Here is a 15,710-nt window from a genome sequence, read left to right on the forward strand (position 1 = left end):
AACTGAAAACATGTTGAGAGGAAATACTTCCAGTGAGTCGAAAGCTTTCAACCAAAGCTCATAGTGAGAAGGCATTTGATTTCTAACTGCTACTACATCAGATCAAGTCTTTTTTTCCTGTTCTTAGAAACATCAGAGGACCATACGCTGGGCCAACAACGAAGAATATTATGAGGCAAAGTTGTAGGAAACATGAACAAATTCATGTTGTCTGAGACTTGTAGAAGGTGTCAGGTTGTACATATTCAAGGGAGAAACTACATATTCATCCACTCATCCATCCAACCATTTATCCATCCATCTAACATTTTTGACCCTCCATCTATATATCAGTCATTGTGCCAGATACAGGGAATAGAATGATGAACAAAGCAGACATGGTCTTTGGCCTCCAGGAAAGACAGGCATACACACAGAAATAATGAAATCGGAGTGTGTGGTTGATAAACAGGGGCTTATTGTGGGAGCATATAAGAGGTAAGTTTCCCTGGAGTAGGTGACATTTGATTACAGATGAGGAGGTATTAGGCAAAATAAAACAAAACAATACAAAACAAACAAAACATGAAAAGCAGGAATATATTTGGGATTCCAGGATTAGTATGTGTTTCATGTCAAAGCAAAAAGCCTTGAAAAAATACATCTGGGGAGCCACAAAGAGTTCCGTCTGGTGAGAGGCCTCGGCTTCCTCATCTGTCAACTGTGGAGGCTTGTTTAGATGACACCTCACATCCTTTCCGGTTCCTGCCTTATGAAATCTCTTACAAACAATGAACTTCTTAAAATGTAGCTAGCCTCTAAATGAACCAGAAAGCCTGCAAGTAAAGGGCTGAAGTGAACCTCTGAACAGAATCATTCAATAATCACACGTACTAGTTCCACTTGCCTCATTTACAGACAGGACTTTTCTTATGGAATAACTAGCTCTCTTAAAATGTTTCCTGTTCCAGAACTATCTTGAGCCACTGCTGTGATACAGGGATGGCTGAGAGTGAGGGGAGGGGTGGGAAATAGGAGTTCAGAGGAAAGGGCCTCCTAAATTGTCTTTAGATAGGAGAAAACCCAGAATCACTGGTTCAGTGGGGGTGGTATTGGAGAAATGAATATGATTCAAGTGTTCCTTCTTCCCTTTTGAGTCTCCCCATCTCCACTCTAAAATGACAGAGATATTTCTCACTCTACAACATCCTTTTGAGGGCTTTGGACAACACACCTTATTAGCCTTAGCTTCCATAGAATGGTGATAGCAAAACCTGCCTCAGAGAATTGCTGTGAGGATTGAAGTAGGTGCTTCAGGCAAAGAATGTAGCAGAGTGACTCACCCTTCTAAGCACCTTCCATGATTAATTCACTAAATATTCACAGTAGCCTTGTGAGATATTGCAAATTTTATCCTCATGTTTTAGGTGGGACATGGAGGCTCAGAGGTTAAATTACTTGATCAAGATCACGTGGCTTCTATAGAGTAGTGTGAGGATTCTCTCCAGATTGCCCACCCCAGAGTCTGTGCCTACAACCATTATGCTAAAATATCTCTTACTAAATGTTGGGCTCATCTTCCCTCTACTTATCATCTGAAGACAATGTGTCCTTTGTCCTAGTGACAGGGATGTCATGTGTTACCTGTTGCTGTATGTCTCCACCATTGTATAATGACCCCTCTAGACCATCACCACCAAAAATAATAATTTTAGCCAGGATTGGAGGACAATTCCCTTCCATGGAGCATAACTATTGGCTCCCCTTCTGGTCAGAACTATTGGCTACAACATAACTAAACTTGATGCCTAAATATGGAATCCGTGTAGCACACACTAAGATCATTTCAACATTTCATCTTTCTCCCTCCAGAATCGCTTCTGTGAAAATTGTGTTTGCTTCCCTCTTTGCATCACAATGGTAGTTTCTATTTTGGATTTTTATTGTTTGTTGCAGCTTGGAGAAATTCTTATTCCTGCTCTGATCTGGCCTTGGCTATGTTTCAAAGGTTCTAAAACCTCTAGTCAAGCTGGCTTAATTCATCTTCTGACAGTGGCATATGTATTTCCAAGAGCGGAAAACAGGCTCTCTAACCACTCCTTAAAAACAAGTAGGTGAGAAGGGAAAAAAGAAGTCTCCCTAGATTACACCAGAAGCAAACTTGGCTAGGAATAAAACAAATGTAAAATCTAACTCTTGTCTGGTAAAATTAGCTCAAATGATTATCTTGAGATTTCTTTTTACCTCCAAAATTAGAAGTGTTAATCATCAATGTTATTCTGTAAAAACATTTCAGAGTTTACAATTAAAACCATAATACTGTTTGCTTCCATAGCGCAGTTCATCGGGGATTCTCAGTGGTCTCTCTACATTGTATAAACAGCACAGCAGGTACCTTCACACAGCTGCCTGCAAGGGGCCCAGGGAAAGTCCCCCTATTCCAATACCTGTCCTAATAATGGTACTTAATAAGACTGCATAATTTTTTAAGACCTCATTTAATCCCCATCATAACTTTGTAGAGTATGTATTCTCATTATGCAGATACATCAAACTGAGGCTCAGAAAATCAAACTATGTTACTCAAAGCCCCAGAGCTAAAAATGGTCAAACTCTCGGTTTTTTTCCGGTATCCCATGCTGCTGCTTCCATGGTGCTCCCAAGTGAAAGTTCTAATTAAAATAAAACGCTAGATAATATTTATTGAGCACTATCTGCCAAGCACTCTACTAAGAATTTTAATATATTTTAATCACTAATTCATCACAATAATTGTATGAAATGTTTACTATAATAACTGCTAAATTACAGATGAGAAAAATCAGGCTTTTCACAGTTAAATAATTTCTCAAGATCTCATGAGCAAAATCTGGCCAATTTTTCAGCATTTTCAAAAAAAATTTATATCCTAGACAGTCTTGTAGGCAGTGGGGATACAGCTATGAACAAAGCAGACTAAACACTTTCTGTCTTCATGGAGCTTGTGATCTAGTAAAGGGAAACAAATGAAGTATAATACATATAATGTCATGGTTTGAAGGACCAGAGAGAAAAACCAAAGGAGGGAAGAGGGATCAAGTGTTAGTGAGCTATGTCTAAACTGTCCAATTACTGCATATGCTACCTTCTTCTTTCTGGAAGGTCAGGACACTTACAAGATGCTGAGAATTTTATCCCTCTAGTATTAAGGGGAATCATGTTCAACAGGGGATAAATGGCATATATGTTAGTAAGTCTTGCTTAGGTGAGGTCCAAGTCTTTAGACTATGGTGAAATCACAGGAGATCACACTGAACAGACGAATTGGGACCAGATCATGCATAGCCTGCAAAATCAGGTAAAAGACATTGGATTTTATTTGGCAAACAAGAGGATCTTTAAAAATGGAAATGATTAATCTGGAATTATTTTTCTGAATGACAAGACGGGGGCAAAGACTTCAGGTGGTAAGCTTAGAAGAAGTTTGCAATAGCTCCTGTGTAAGGTAATAAGGTCTTTAAAAGGCTGGTGGAATGGAGACAGAGACCTATTATGAAGAAAATATGGAAAGTACAATGACAACTGATTATTTTTGGAAAAGTGAGTGAAGGTGAACACAGGTAAACAAGAGTAGACTTACCACAAAATTAATAAAATCTAAATTCAGGGCCCCTCACTTGCATAGACTCCTTTCTAAGGTCTTGGCAGGGACTCTGCTTGTGTTAACAAGTGTTGCTAGTTTTTCAAAGAGCATTTCTTCACTTCAAAAGAAAATATAAAATGCCATAAAAGCACTTTCATAAAAGTTTTCAAAATCAACAAAAAATTCTGAAAATTTACATAACATGATCAGCTGAGAAGCTGAAAAGACTCCAACAAACTATCAATAATAAAAACAAATTGCTATCAACAATGATAGAAATAAGATTAAGTTATCTTTAATTTTTAGGCAGCTAAAAAATGTAAGAAAAAATACTGCAGAATTGTGTCACTTGTGTTATTTTTCTGAACTGTGTGACTGTGACATTTGTCAAGATTTTGAATTTGTAATTTGTTTTAATTCCTCTCCTCATTCTAAATATTTACTTTTGAATCGAATTTGTATTCATAATGCTGAATTAAAAATGACTGTTAAAGCTTCAGGCCCCATAAAACCTGGATCTACTGATGCAAATGAATCCCAAGTCAATGACCTACTGACTAGAATGATGACAGTAGAAACATGTTTCCAGAGGAAAAAAAATAAATTTCAAAGTTTTACATGTTGACCATAGGAGCATGTGGGGCACTGACATGGTGCAGTTAGTTTAAAAGAGAGGATAGAAATGATGAAAATATGTGTTGGGGGGGTCAACCATATGGGGTTTATAGTTAAAACAATGAAGTAGATAAAATTTCAAAGATGAGGCCATAGAGATGGGAAAATAGGCAGGGATGAAAATCTTCCTAGGATTCTATCTTGCATCATAAATACAGTCCAGTCAAATACCTCCAAAAAACTCCTAGGTAATGTCTGAGCTAGACATGCACGAGATCTGGAAAATTCAGTCAAATATTCAAATGTGTGTCCATAAAAGCAAAATAAGGCATTAAAAAAAATCTGTATGACTTTTCAGTCTCTCTTTTTGGCCTCAAGCAGTGGTGTGTACCTCTGCCTGCCCTTGTAATTTGGATCAAAAATCATTCAAGGGGATGAATCCCACAGCTTAGTGCAGTGGAAAGAACATAGGATTTGGAGCTGTAGAGAAGGGATTCCTGTTCTTCTCCTGGCAAGTGGCAAAGATAATGCACCAGGGTCACCAAACCCATTTCTTTGTCCTCCTAGGCACACAGAGAGACTACACTTCCCAGATCCCACTGCAGTGGGATGAGGCCATGTGACTGAGTTCTGGCCAATGGAATATGGGCAGAAATGATGTGGGAAAGCCACTTCCAGGCTGCCTGACCTAGAATTTTTGAGGAGATTCTCAAGGCTCTCTCTTTCTTCTCTGCAGACCAAATGCAGATGATTCTCTGCAGTCCTCTGAGTTCCTAAGATGCTGGAGCCATTAAATAGAAGGAAACCTGGGTCCCTGAATCTCCACTTGGAAGGCTGTCTACCAAATATCCAATCAGACAATAACGTAAGAAACAGATACTTTATTGTGTTGAAATACTGAGTTTCTGAGGTAGTTTGTCACAGAAGTCAGCCCACCCTGCCTAGTAAAGCAAGTTGCTTAACTTCCTTGAGCCTCAGTTTCCTCATCTGTATTATATTTCACAGGGTTCTTATTATGATTAAAATATATAACATGTCTACATACATATATATTCTGTGTTGATTCTCATTCCGTTTTATTCTATGTTCACAATCAGATACTGTCAGGACTGGCCCACTGAACACCTGCAGAGGGCCCTATCTCATTCTATTTGATGAATATATGTGTAGAGTACAGTATGAACCATGCCCGCTAGAGTTGTGTAGCTCAGCAAAACTCCATAAAGTAGAAGAAAAAGCAAATTTCCATCTGAAGTATCCATAACAAAAGAACTGGGTAACATCTTTAATAAAAAGATTAAAGCAACAATAATTTTAAAGGTAGAATAATTTATAGCTTTTCTATCAGTGGCTTTATAACCTTCTCATGCCATAAAAAGGGGACTTAATCTTTTCTTTAATTGTTTGCATATTTTTTCCTCTCCTCTGATAAAAGAAGACAGGCTTTAAGTATCTCAGCTGATATAAAGTAGGCAAAAGAAAACCTCCTTATCAATATTCAGCTTTGGTACTTTACATACATTTTATGTTGATTGGGACTTAAACTCCTACTAGCAGCTCTTGCTGCCAAAATCACATTTTCTCTTCAGATGCCTAAGGCTGGAATTGAGTGTATACCAACTGGAACTGATTGCTTGAAACCTGAACAGTTCAGAATTTAATTTCTCTAATTTGGGTAAATACTACCTACCACCAGGCTGTCTGCGTTTTCAAGTGTTCAGAGTCACACAGGAGCCAATATTTTAGACAATGCACAAGGGAGGCAGTGCTGCAGTCCTGTAAGATTGTGAAAGACAGTTATACTTTGGTGAACTCTCAGAGAGTATGTAAACCCCCAGTAACAAACTGGTAGATGCAAGTCTAAAGAAATGTGTGTTGGTAGATGGTTCCTGCAGACATTTGCTGTCCATTTGTATGAACATCTGAACAGAAAAAAGAAAAATGACAACACTACAAGATTCTGACATCTGGAAACTGTAAGACAGTTTTTATACTAATTTAACGCATATTCTCATATTAGTCATGTTTACCAGTTATCCATGTGTCACTGAAAAAGATGCACTGTATGAAAAGAATTTTGGCAACACAGAAACTCCTCGCTGGAGCACGAGGTAATAATAAATGAAACACTTGTGCATAGACTGTCTACCTAGTACTTATTCATAGCTACCCTCATAGAATGGTAGAATGAAAAGAGAACCCAGCTATTTCTGATCCTTTTAATTAAAAGATTTAGACACTGAGATTCTGTGAGGGAAAGTGACTAGGCAAGGGACAAAGAGAAGTGAGTAGAAGCAGTAAAATTCCTGCCCAGTCCAAGATGTGTCCTATAACACCACCCTGTGTCTTTCTACAATTGCAAATTCTCATTCCATTGCCCCATTTCCCTTTGTGCCTGGACCAGACAAAGAAGAAAAGCAGAGGGTAATCTCAGGTCATCAGGCTAGTTCGTAATTCTTATTTGATCAGGCAAATGCTGGGCAGAAGGTCACATTTGCCTTCCGGCAATAAGCACTGGCCAATCTGCTGCGGAGGATGGTGGTTTTACATTTTTAAGACAGTTTTTAGAATCCATATGCTGTGATTCTTGTTTTTTTCTAAATGTCTGCTTAACTGATGGGTGACTGGGGGTACTGTGCTAGAAGCCAGGGGACTTGGGTCTGAGAAAGAACTTCTAACTAACCAGGTGTCTATGGGCAAGTTCCAACCTCCCTGGGCCATTTTTCTCACCTATAAAATGAGAAGAAAGAAATGCCAGTATAGCAAAGACCCTGAGAGATTTACCAGTTTGTAGTTAAAAAGATTTCATCTTATGCCAATTCCACAACATACTTCTCTAAAGTAGATGCAATAATGACGGTGTCCCAGCACTATGCTAGGAGCAGCAGAGAAGGAAGAAAGAAGCAAGACCCTCGTTCAAGTAGGTCATGAAGAGAGACGGTACCTGATCATGTGCCTAGGAGAATGCCTTTGGGGCAATCTTCCTTGTGTCAGGACTTTCTAAGAACTAGGCTAGACAGATGCTAATAATAATTAAAAAGTAGACATTAACTTCACTTGAGTTATTACCTGTTAGGTACTATTTTAAGCACAACACATATAAACTCATTTAATCCTCATAATTGTATGAACTACATATTATTATCCTCATTATTGTGAGGAACAATAGCAGAAAAAGGATAACTAACTACCCAAGGTCACCCAGCTGGTTGAGTCAAGATTCAAATCCAGAGAATTCAGCTTTACAGCCTAAGCTCTTAATCACTCTGCAAAGTTCTTATGACAAGGAAGCAAAAGCAAGAGGCCTGGACAGCTATCTGGACTGAAGCAGTACTTCAGCTACCAGTAATAAATAGCCTTGTGCATTGAGCACCTACTTTGTACCACTCACTGTGCTAAGTATTTTGCTGGCATTATCATTCATTCCCCACCTGATCATTCATTCAACATCTATTAAGCACCTACAGTTCAGTAGCTACTTGTGCAAGGAACTATGAGGAAAGTTCTGTAATTATTCACATTTTCTTGATGAGGGAACTTCAGCTCAGAGACATTTTGTAACTCATTCAAGGCCAAGGTCTATCGCAAAGCCTGGGCCTCTGCCATAGGTAAAAGGCTTTGGGATGTCTTTCCTACTCTAGGAAATCACTTATAGCCTGGGACTTCTTTGATTAATTTGATGCAAATGCCTCCTCTAGCCAAGCACTGAGGACACGTTCTAGTTTTGGTCTGTGCATGTGCGTGTGAAGAGATAAGGCCACACAGGAAGGCAAAGTTGCTGGAGACATTGACAGAAGAGAAATCATTCCAATCCTCCATCACCTGGCAAGTCAACTGCCATTTGCTGTCACTGCCTTGCTGCCACTGCCGAGGTGAGAGTCAGAAAGGATGAGGAGAAAGTGGTGAGTGGGAGCATAAGCAGGTGGCAAGGCACTGGGTCAAGCAGAGAATGCCTTCAAGGCCACGGTGTGACTCACCAAAAGGGAGTGACTGGCAAGGTGTCCAGCCTCCGAGAAAAAGAAAGACCCTTGGGTCGAGGTGAACAGCAGCTCACCAGGAGTCAATCACGCTCACTGACTTGTTCACAGTCTGGAAAGTTCTATGCATTTAAGGCCCAACACAGGACAAACTTCTAGTAGAAAAGGGCTTTTTGTACCACAGCAAGTCAATGAAGAAGCCTGAAAACTGGAATTGAGATTAATGAATAGGGCCTTTGGAGGAAGTGGCCATTCCTTGTAAGCTCTGTATAGTTTCATAGTATTTACGTATCTATGATCTTAGACAACCCTACCAGGAAGATAGGGGCATATTTTTTCTCTCAATCATACTGATGAGGGAATGGAAACTCAGAAAGTTTACGTGATTTGCACAGGCTCACAGCATCGGGTCTTGAGTCAGAACATGATTTATCTTAGTGCTTTCACTTTTTTAAATTGAAATATAGTTGATTTACAATATTGTGTTAGCTTCAGGTATACAGCAAAGTAATTAGTAATACATATATATATATGTATATATATATAGTGATTTCACTTCTTTATTATCTAAGATGAAGCCTCCTATTGGAGGAGTGGGACAATTTATATTTAGTGGTATTTAGATATAAAACTCCAATTAATCTAAAATCTAAAATGTGTATCACCCCCATGTTCATGTGCTAAGCCTGGCTGCGTGGGAGTGAGTGTCTCTCATTGTTCAACTAGCCTTGATGACTGTTGTGGGTTCAAGTGCATTTCCCACACAGATATGCCCAAGTTGTAACCCCCAGTGCTGATGAATATGACCTTTTGGAAACAGGGTCTTTGTAGATGTAAGAGCATTTCACTTATCAATAAGCTTTAATTAAGTACCTAAGAATGCATCTACCCTGTATGAATGCAGTGGTGGATACATACATGCATAGCATATCACGGGCATACAGAGTATTTGACATAGTATCGGTAAAGCTCACAGCATACTGTCTGGCACAGAGTAAGAACTTGAATTTGGCAATTATTATATAATGTTAGTAATGGGGACATACCTGACCCACTCACAATGGCCTTCTGCCCATGTCCCTTGTTAACTCCTCCTTTAAAAGGAAATGTTTTCAATATGGTTGGGCAGAGCCTGGGACATTCATTGAGCCATGTTTTACTAATGAGCAGAGATGCTGTCTTAAAGTGCAAGACCCATGCATGATCTTAAACATCTTCTTTCTTCTTAGAGGGCTCACTTAAGGGAGAAAATGAGACATGAGTATGTGTCTTGCTCTTCTTATAACTGAGGAATCAACAGAATATTTTAGGAAGCAACATCCTTTTCAAAGTAAGGAGACAGGGCCAGATAGAAATAAATGATCATCATTATTGGTACTCGCTGGATAGAATACATATACAAATACTCAGGTTCATTGTATGGTTTCTCGGTTTGGTTATCATGTTATTGTCTTTGCAAATAGGGAGGATAATTACCCATTTGGCCCCCCAAAGATGTTCATCTCTGAATCCCTGGGACCTGCGAATATGGTAAAATTAACTTTGCCAATGTGATTAAGTTAAGTATAACAAACTTATCCTAGATTAGCCAGGTGGGACTGATAAAATTACAAGGAGCCTTAAAAGAATCAGGCAGGAGGTCAGAGAGGAGAGAAGAGGTTACATTGCTGGCTTTGAAGATGGAGTAAAAGGCAATGTGCCAGAGAATGTAGGCATCCTGTAGTAGCCAGGAAAGGCAAGGAAACAGATTCACCCTGGGGCCTTCAGAAAGAACACAGCCCTGCAAACACCTCAATTTTAGACTCCTGACATCCAGACTGTAGCACAACAAATTTTGTGTTTTGTTTTTTTTTTAACATCTTTATTGGAGTATAATTGCTTTACAATGGTGTGTTAGTTTCTGCTTTATAACAAAGTGAATCAGCTATACATATACATATATCCCCACATCTCCTTCCTCTTGCCTCTCTCTCCCACGCTCCCTATCCCACCCCGCTAGGTGGACACAAAGTACCGAGCTGATCTCCCTGTGCTACGCGGCTGCTTCCCACTAGCTATCTATTTTACATTTGGTAGTGTATATATGTCCATGCCACTCTCTCACTTTGCCCCAGCTTACCCTTCCCCCTCCCCGTATCCTCAACTCCACTCTCTACATCTGCGTATTTATACCTGTCCCGCCCTTACGTTCTTCAGAACCTTTTTCTTTTCTTTTTTTTTTTTTTAAGATTCCATATATATGTGTTAGCATACGGTATTTGTTTTTCTCTTTCTGACTTACTTCACTCTCTATGACAGTCTCTAGGTCCATCCACCTCACTACAAATAACTCAATTTTGTTTCTTTTTATAGCTGAGTAATATTCCACTGTATATATGTGCCGCATCTTCTTTATCCATTCATCTGCTGATGGACACTTAGGTTGCTTCCATGTCCTGACTACTGTAAATAGAGCTGCAATGAACATTGTGGTACTTGACTCTTTTTGAATTATGATTTTCTCAGGGTATATGCCAGGGATTGCTGGGTCTCATGGTAGTTCTATTTTTAGCTTTTTAAGGAACCTCCATACTGTTCTCCATAGTGGCTGTATCAATTTACATTCCCACCAACAGTGTAAGAGGGTTCCCTTTTCTCCACACCCTCTCCAGGATTCAATGTTTATAGATTTTTTGATGATGGCCATTCGACTGGTATGAGGTGATACCTCACTGTAGTTTTGATTTGCATTTCTCTAATGATTAATGATGTTGAGCATCCTTTCATGTGTTTGTTGGCAGTCTGTATATCTTCTTTAGAGAAATGTCTATTTATGTCTTCTGCCCATTTTGGGATTGGGTTGTTTGTTTTCCTGATACTGAGCTGGATGAGCTGCTTGTATATTTTGGAGATTAATCCTTTGTCAGTTGCTTCATTTACAAATATTTTCTCCCATTCTGAGGGTGGTCTTCTCATCTTGTTTATGGTTTCCTTTGCTGTGCAAAAGCTTTGAAGTTTCATTAGGTCTCATTTGTTTATTTTTGGTTTTATTTCCATCTCTCTAGGGGGTGGGTCTGAAAGGGTCTTGCTGTGATTTATGTCATGGAGTGTTCTGCCTATATTTTCCTCTAAGAGTTTTATAGTGTTTGGCCTTACATTTAGGTCTCTAATCCATTTTGAGTTTATTTTTGTGTCTGGTGTTAGGGAATGTTCTAATTTCATTATTTATATGTAGTTGTCCAGTTTTCCCAGCACCACTTATTGAAGAGGCTGTCTTTTCCCCATTGTATATTCTTGCCTCTTTATCAAAGATAAGGTGACCATATGTGCATGGGTCTACCTCTGGGTTTTCTATCCTGTTCCATTGATCTTTCTTTCTGTTTTTGTGCCAGTACCATACTGTCTTGATTACTGTAGCTTTGTAGTATAGTCTGAAGTCACAGAGCGTGATTCCTCCAGCTCTGTTTTTCCTTCTCAAGATTGCTTTGGGGCTTCCCTGGTGGCGCAGTGGTTGGGGGTCTGCCTGCCGATGCAGGGGACGCGGGTTCGTGCCCGGGTTGGGAGGATCCCACGTGCCGCGGAGCAGCTGGGCCTGTGAGCCATGGCCGCTGGGCCTGCGCGTCCAGAGCTTGTGCTCTGCAGCGGGAGGGGCCGCAACAGTGAGAGGCCCGCGTACCGCAAAAAAAAAAAAAAAAAAAGATTGCTTTGGCTATTCAGGGTCTTTTGTGTTTCCATACAAATTGTGAAATTTTTTGTTCTAGTTCTGTGAAAAATGCCCTTGGTAGTTTGACAGGAATTGCATTGAATATGTAGATTGCTTTGGGTAGTATAGTCATTTTCACAATGTTGATTCTTCCAATCCAAGAACATGGTATATCTCTCCATCTGTTTGTATCATCTTTAATTTCTTTCATCAGTGTCTTACAGTTTTCTGCATACAGTTCTTTTGTCCCCTTAGGTAGGTTTATTCCTAGGTATTTCATTCTTTTTGTTGCAATGGTAAATAGGAGTGTTTCCTTAATTTCTCTTTCAGATTTTTCATCATTAATGTATAGAAATGCAAGAGATTTCTGTGCATTAATTTTGTATTCTGCTACTTTACCACATTCATTGATTAGCTCTAGCAGTTTTCTGGCAGCATCTTTAGGATTCTCTATGTATAGCATCATGTCATCTGCACACAGTGACAGCTTTACTTCTTCTTTTCCGATCTGGATTCCTTTTATTTCTTTTTCTTCTCTGACTGCTGTGGCTAAAACTTCCAAAGGTATGTTGAATAATACTGGTGAGACTGGACATCCTTGTCTTGTTCCTGACCTTAGAGGAAATAGTTTCAGTTTTTCACCATTGAGGATGATGTTGGCTGTGGGTTTGTCATATATGGCCTTTATTGTGTCGAGGTAAGTTCCCTCTATGCTTAACTTTCTGGAGGGTTTTTATCATAAATGGGTGTTGAATTTTGTCGAAAGCTTTTTCTGCATCTATTGAGATGATTACAGGGTTTTTCTCTTCAATTTTTTAGTATGGTGTATCACATTGATTGACTTGTGTATACTGAAGAATCCTTGCATTCGTGGGACAAACCCCACTTGATCAAGCTGTATGATCCTTTTAATGTGCTGTTGGATTCTGTTTGCTAGTATCTTGTTGAGGATTTTTGTATCTATGTTCATCAGTGATATTGGCCTGTAGTTTTCTTTCTTTGTGACATCTTTGTCTGGTTTTGGTATCACGGTGATGGTGGCCTCGTAGAATTGAGTTTGGTATTGTTCCTCCCTCTGCTATATTTAGGAAGAGTTTGAGAAGGATAGGTGTTAGCTCTTCTCCAAATGTTTGATAGAATTCACCTGTGAAGCCATCTGGTCCTGGGCTCTTGTTTGTTGGATAATTTTTAATCACAGTCTCAATTTCAGTGCTTGTGATTGGTCTTTATATTTTCTATTTCTTCTTGCTTCAGTTTTGGAAGGTTGTGCTTTTCTAAGAATTTGTCCATTTCTTCCAGGTTGTCCATTTTATTGGAATATAGCTGCTTGTAGTAAATCTCATGATCCTTTGTATTTCTGCAGTGTCAGTTGTTACTTCTCCTTTTTCATTTCTAATTCTATGGATTTGAGTCTTCTCCCTTTTTTTTCTTGATGAGTCTGGCTAATGGTTTATCAATTTTGTTTATCCTCCCAAAGAACGAGCGTTTAGTTTTATTGATCTTTGCAATTGTTTCCTTTACTTCTTTTTCATTTATTTCTGATCTGATCTTTATGATTTCTTTCCTTCTGCTAACTTTGGGGTATTTTGTTCTTCTTTCTCTAATTGCTTTAGGTGTAAGGTTAGGTTGTTTATTTGAGATGTTTCTTGTTTCTTGACGTAGGACTGTATTGCTATAAACTTCCCTCTTAGAACTGCTTTTGCTGCATCCCATAGGTTTTGGGTTGTCGTGTTTTCATTGTCATTTGTTTCTAGGTATTTTTTCATTTCCTCTTTGATTTCTTCAGTGAGCTCTTGGTTATTTAGTAGTGTTTTGTTTAGCCTCCATGTGTTTGTATTGTTTACAAATTTTTTCCTGTAATTGATATCTAGTCTTACAACATTGTGGTTGGAAAAGATACTTGATAGGATTTCAATTTTCCTAAATTTACCAAGGCTTGATTTGTGACCCAAGATATGATCTATCCTGGAGAATGTTCCATGAGCTCCTGAGAAGAAAGTATAATCTGCTGTTTTTGGATGGAATGCCCTATAAATATCAATTAAGTCCATCTTGTTTAATGTATCATTTTGTTTCCTTATTTATTTTCATTTTGGATGATCTGTCCATTGGTGAAAGTGGGGTGTTAATGTCCCCTACCATTATTGTGCTACTGTTGATTTCCCCTTTTATGGCTGTTAGCATTTGCCTTATGTATTGAGCTGCTCCTATGTTGGATGCACAAATATTTACAATTGTTATATCTTCTCAGATTGATCCCTTGATTATTATGTAGTGTCCTTGTCTCTTGTGATAGTCTTTATTTTAAAATCTATTTTGTCTGATATGAGAATTGCTACTCCAGCTTCCTTTTGATCTCCATTTGCATGGAATATCTTTTTCCATCTTCTTACTTTCAGTCTGTATGTGTCCCTAGGTCTGAAGTGGGTCTACTGTAGACAGCATATGTATGGGTCTTGCTTTTGTATCCATTCAGCAAGTCTATGTGTTTTGGTTGGAGCATTTAATCCATTCACATTTAAGGTAGTTATCAATATATATGTTCGTATTACCATTTTCTTAACTGTTTGGGGTTTGTTATTGTAAGTCTTTTCCTTCTCCTGTGTTTCCTGCCTAGAGAAGTTCCTTTAGCATTTGTTGTAGAGCTGGTTTGGTGGTGCTGAATTCTCTTAGCTTTTGCTTACCTGTAAAGGTTTTAATTTCTCCATCGAATCTGAATGAGATCCTTGCTGGGTAGAGTAGTCTTGGTTGTGGGTTTTTCCCTTTCATCACTTTTAATATGTCCTGCTACTCCCTTCTGGCTTGCAGAGTTTCTGCTGAATGATCAGGTGTTAACCTTATGGGGATTCCCTTGTATGCTAACTGTTGTTTTTCCCTTGCTGCTTTTAATATTTTTTCTTTGTATTTAATTTTTGATAGTTCGATTAATATGTGTCTTGGTGTGTTTCTCCTTGGATTTATCCTGTATGGGACTCTCTGCACTTCCTGGACTTGATTATTTCCTTTCCCATATTAGGGAAGTTTTCAACTCAGTCCCTTCTTTTTTCTCTTCTTTTTCTGGGACCCCTATAATTTGAATGTTGGTGCATTTAATGTTGCCCCAGAGGTCTCTGAGACTGTCCTCAATTCTTTTCATTCTTTTTTCTTTATTCTGCTCTGCATTAGTTATTTCCACTGTTTTATCTTCCAGGTCACTTATCCGTTCTTCTGCCTCAGTTTTTCTGCTATTGATTCCTTCTAGAGAATTTTTAATTTCATTTATTGTGTTGTTCATCATTGTTTGCTTGCTCTTTAGTTCGTCTAGATCCTTGTTAAACATTCCTTATATTTTCTCCATTCTATTTCCAAGATTTTGGATCTTTACTATTATTACTCTGAATTCTTTTTCAGGTAGACAGCCTATTTCCTCTTCATTTGTTTGGTCTGGTGGGTTTTTACCTTGCCCCTTTATCTGCTGTGTGTTTTTCTGTCTTCTCATTTTGCTTAACTTACCGTGTTTGGGGCCTCCTTTTCGCAGGCTGCAGGGTTAGTAGTTCCCATTGTTTTTGGTGTCTGCTCCCAGTGGCTAAGGTTGGTTCAGTGGGTTGTGTAAGCTTCCTGGTGGAGGGGACTGGTGTCTGTGTTCTGGTGGATAAGGCTGGATCTTGTCTTTCTGTTGGGCGGACTGTGTCCGGTGGTGTGTTTTGGGGTGTCTGTGACCTTATTATGATTTTAGGCAGCCTCTCTGCTAATGGGTGGGTTTTTTTACTCCTATCTTGCTAGTTGTTTGGCATAGGGTGTCCAGCACTGTAGCTTGCTGATCGTTGAGTGGAGCTGGGTCTTAGCATTGAGATGG

The sequence above is a fragment of the Monodon monoceros genome, unplaced genomic scaffold, assembly GCF_005190385.1.
Source record: "Monodon monoceros isolate NGI ecotype Baffin Bay Population unplaced genomic scaffold, NGI_Narwhal_1 Super_Scaffold_14, whole genome shotgun sequence".
NCBI lineage: Eukaryota > Metazoa > Chordata > Mammalia > Artiodactyla > Monodontidae > Monodon > Monodon monoceros.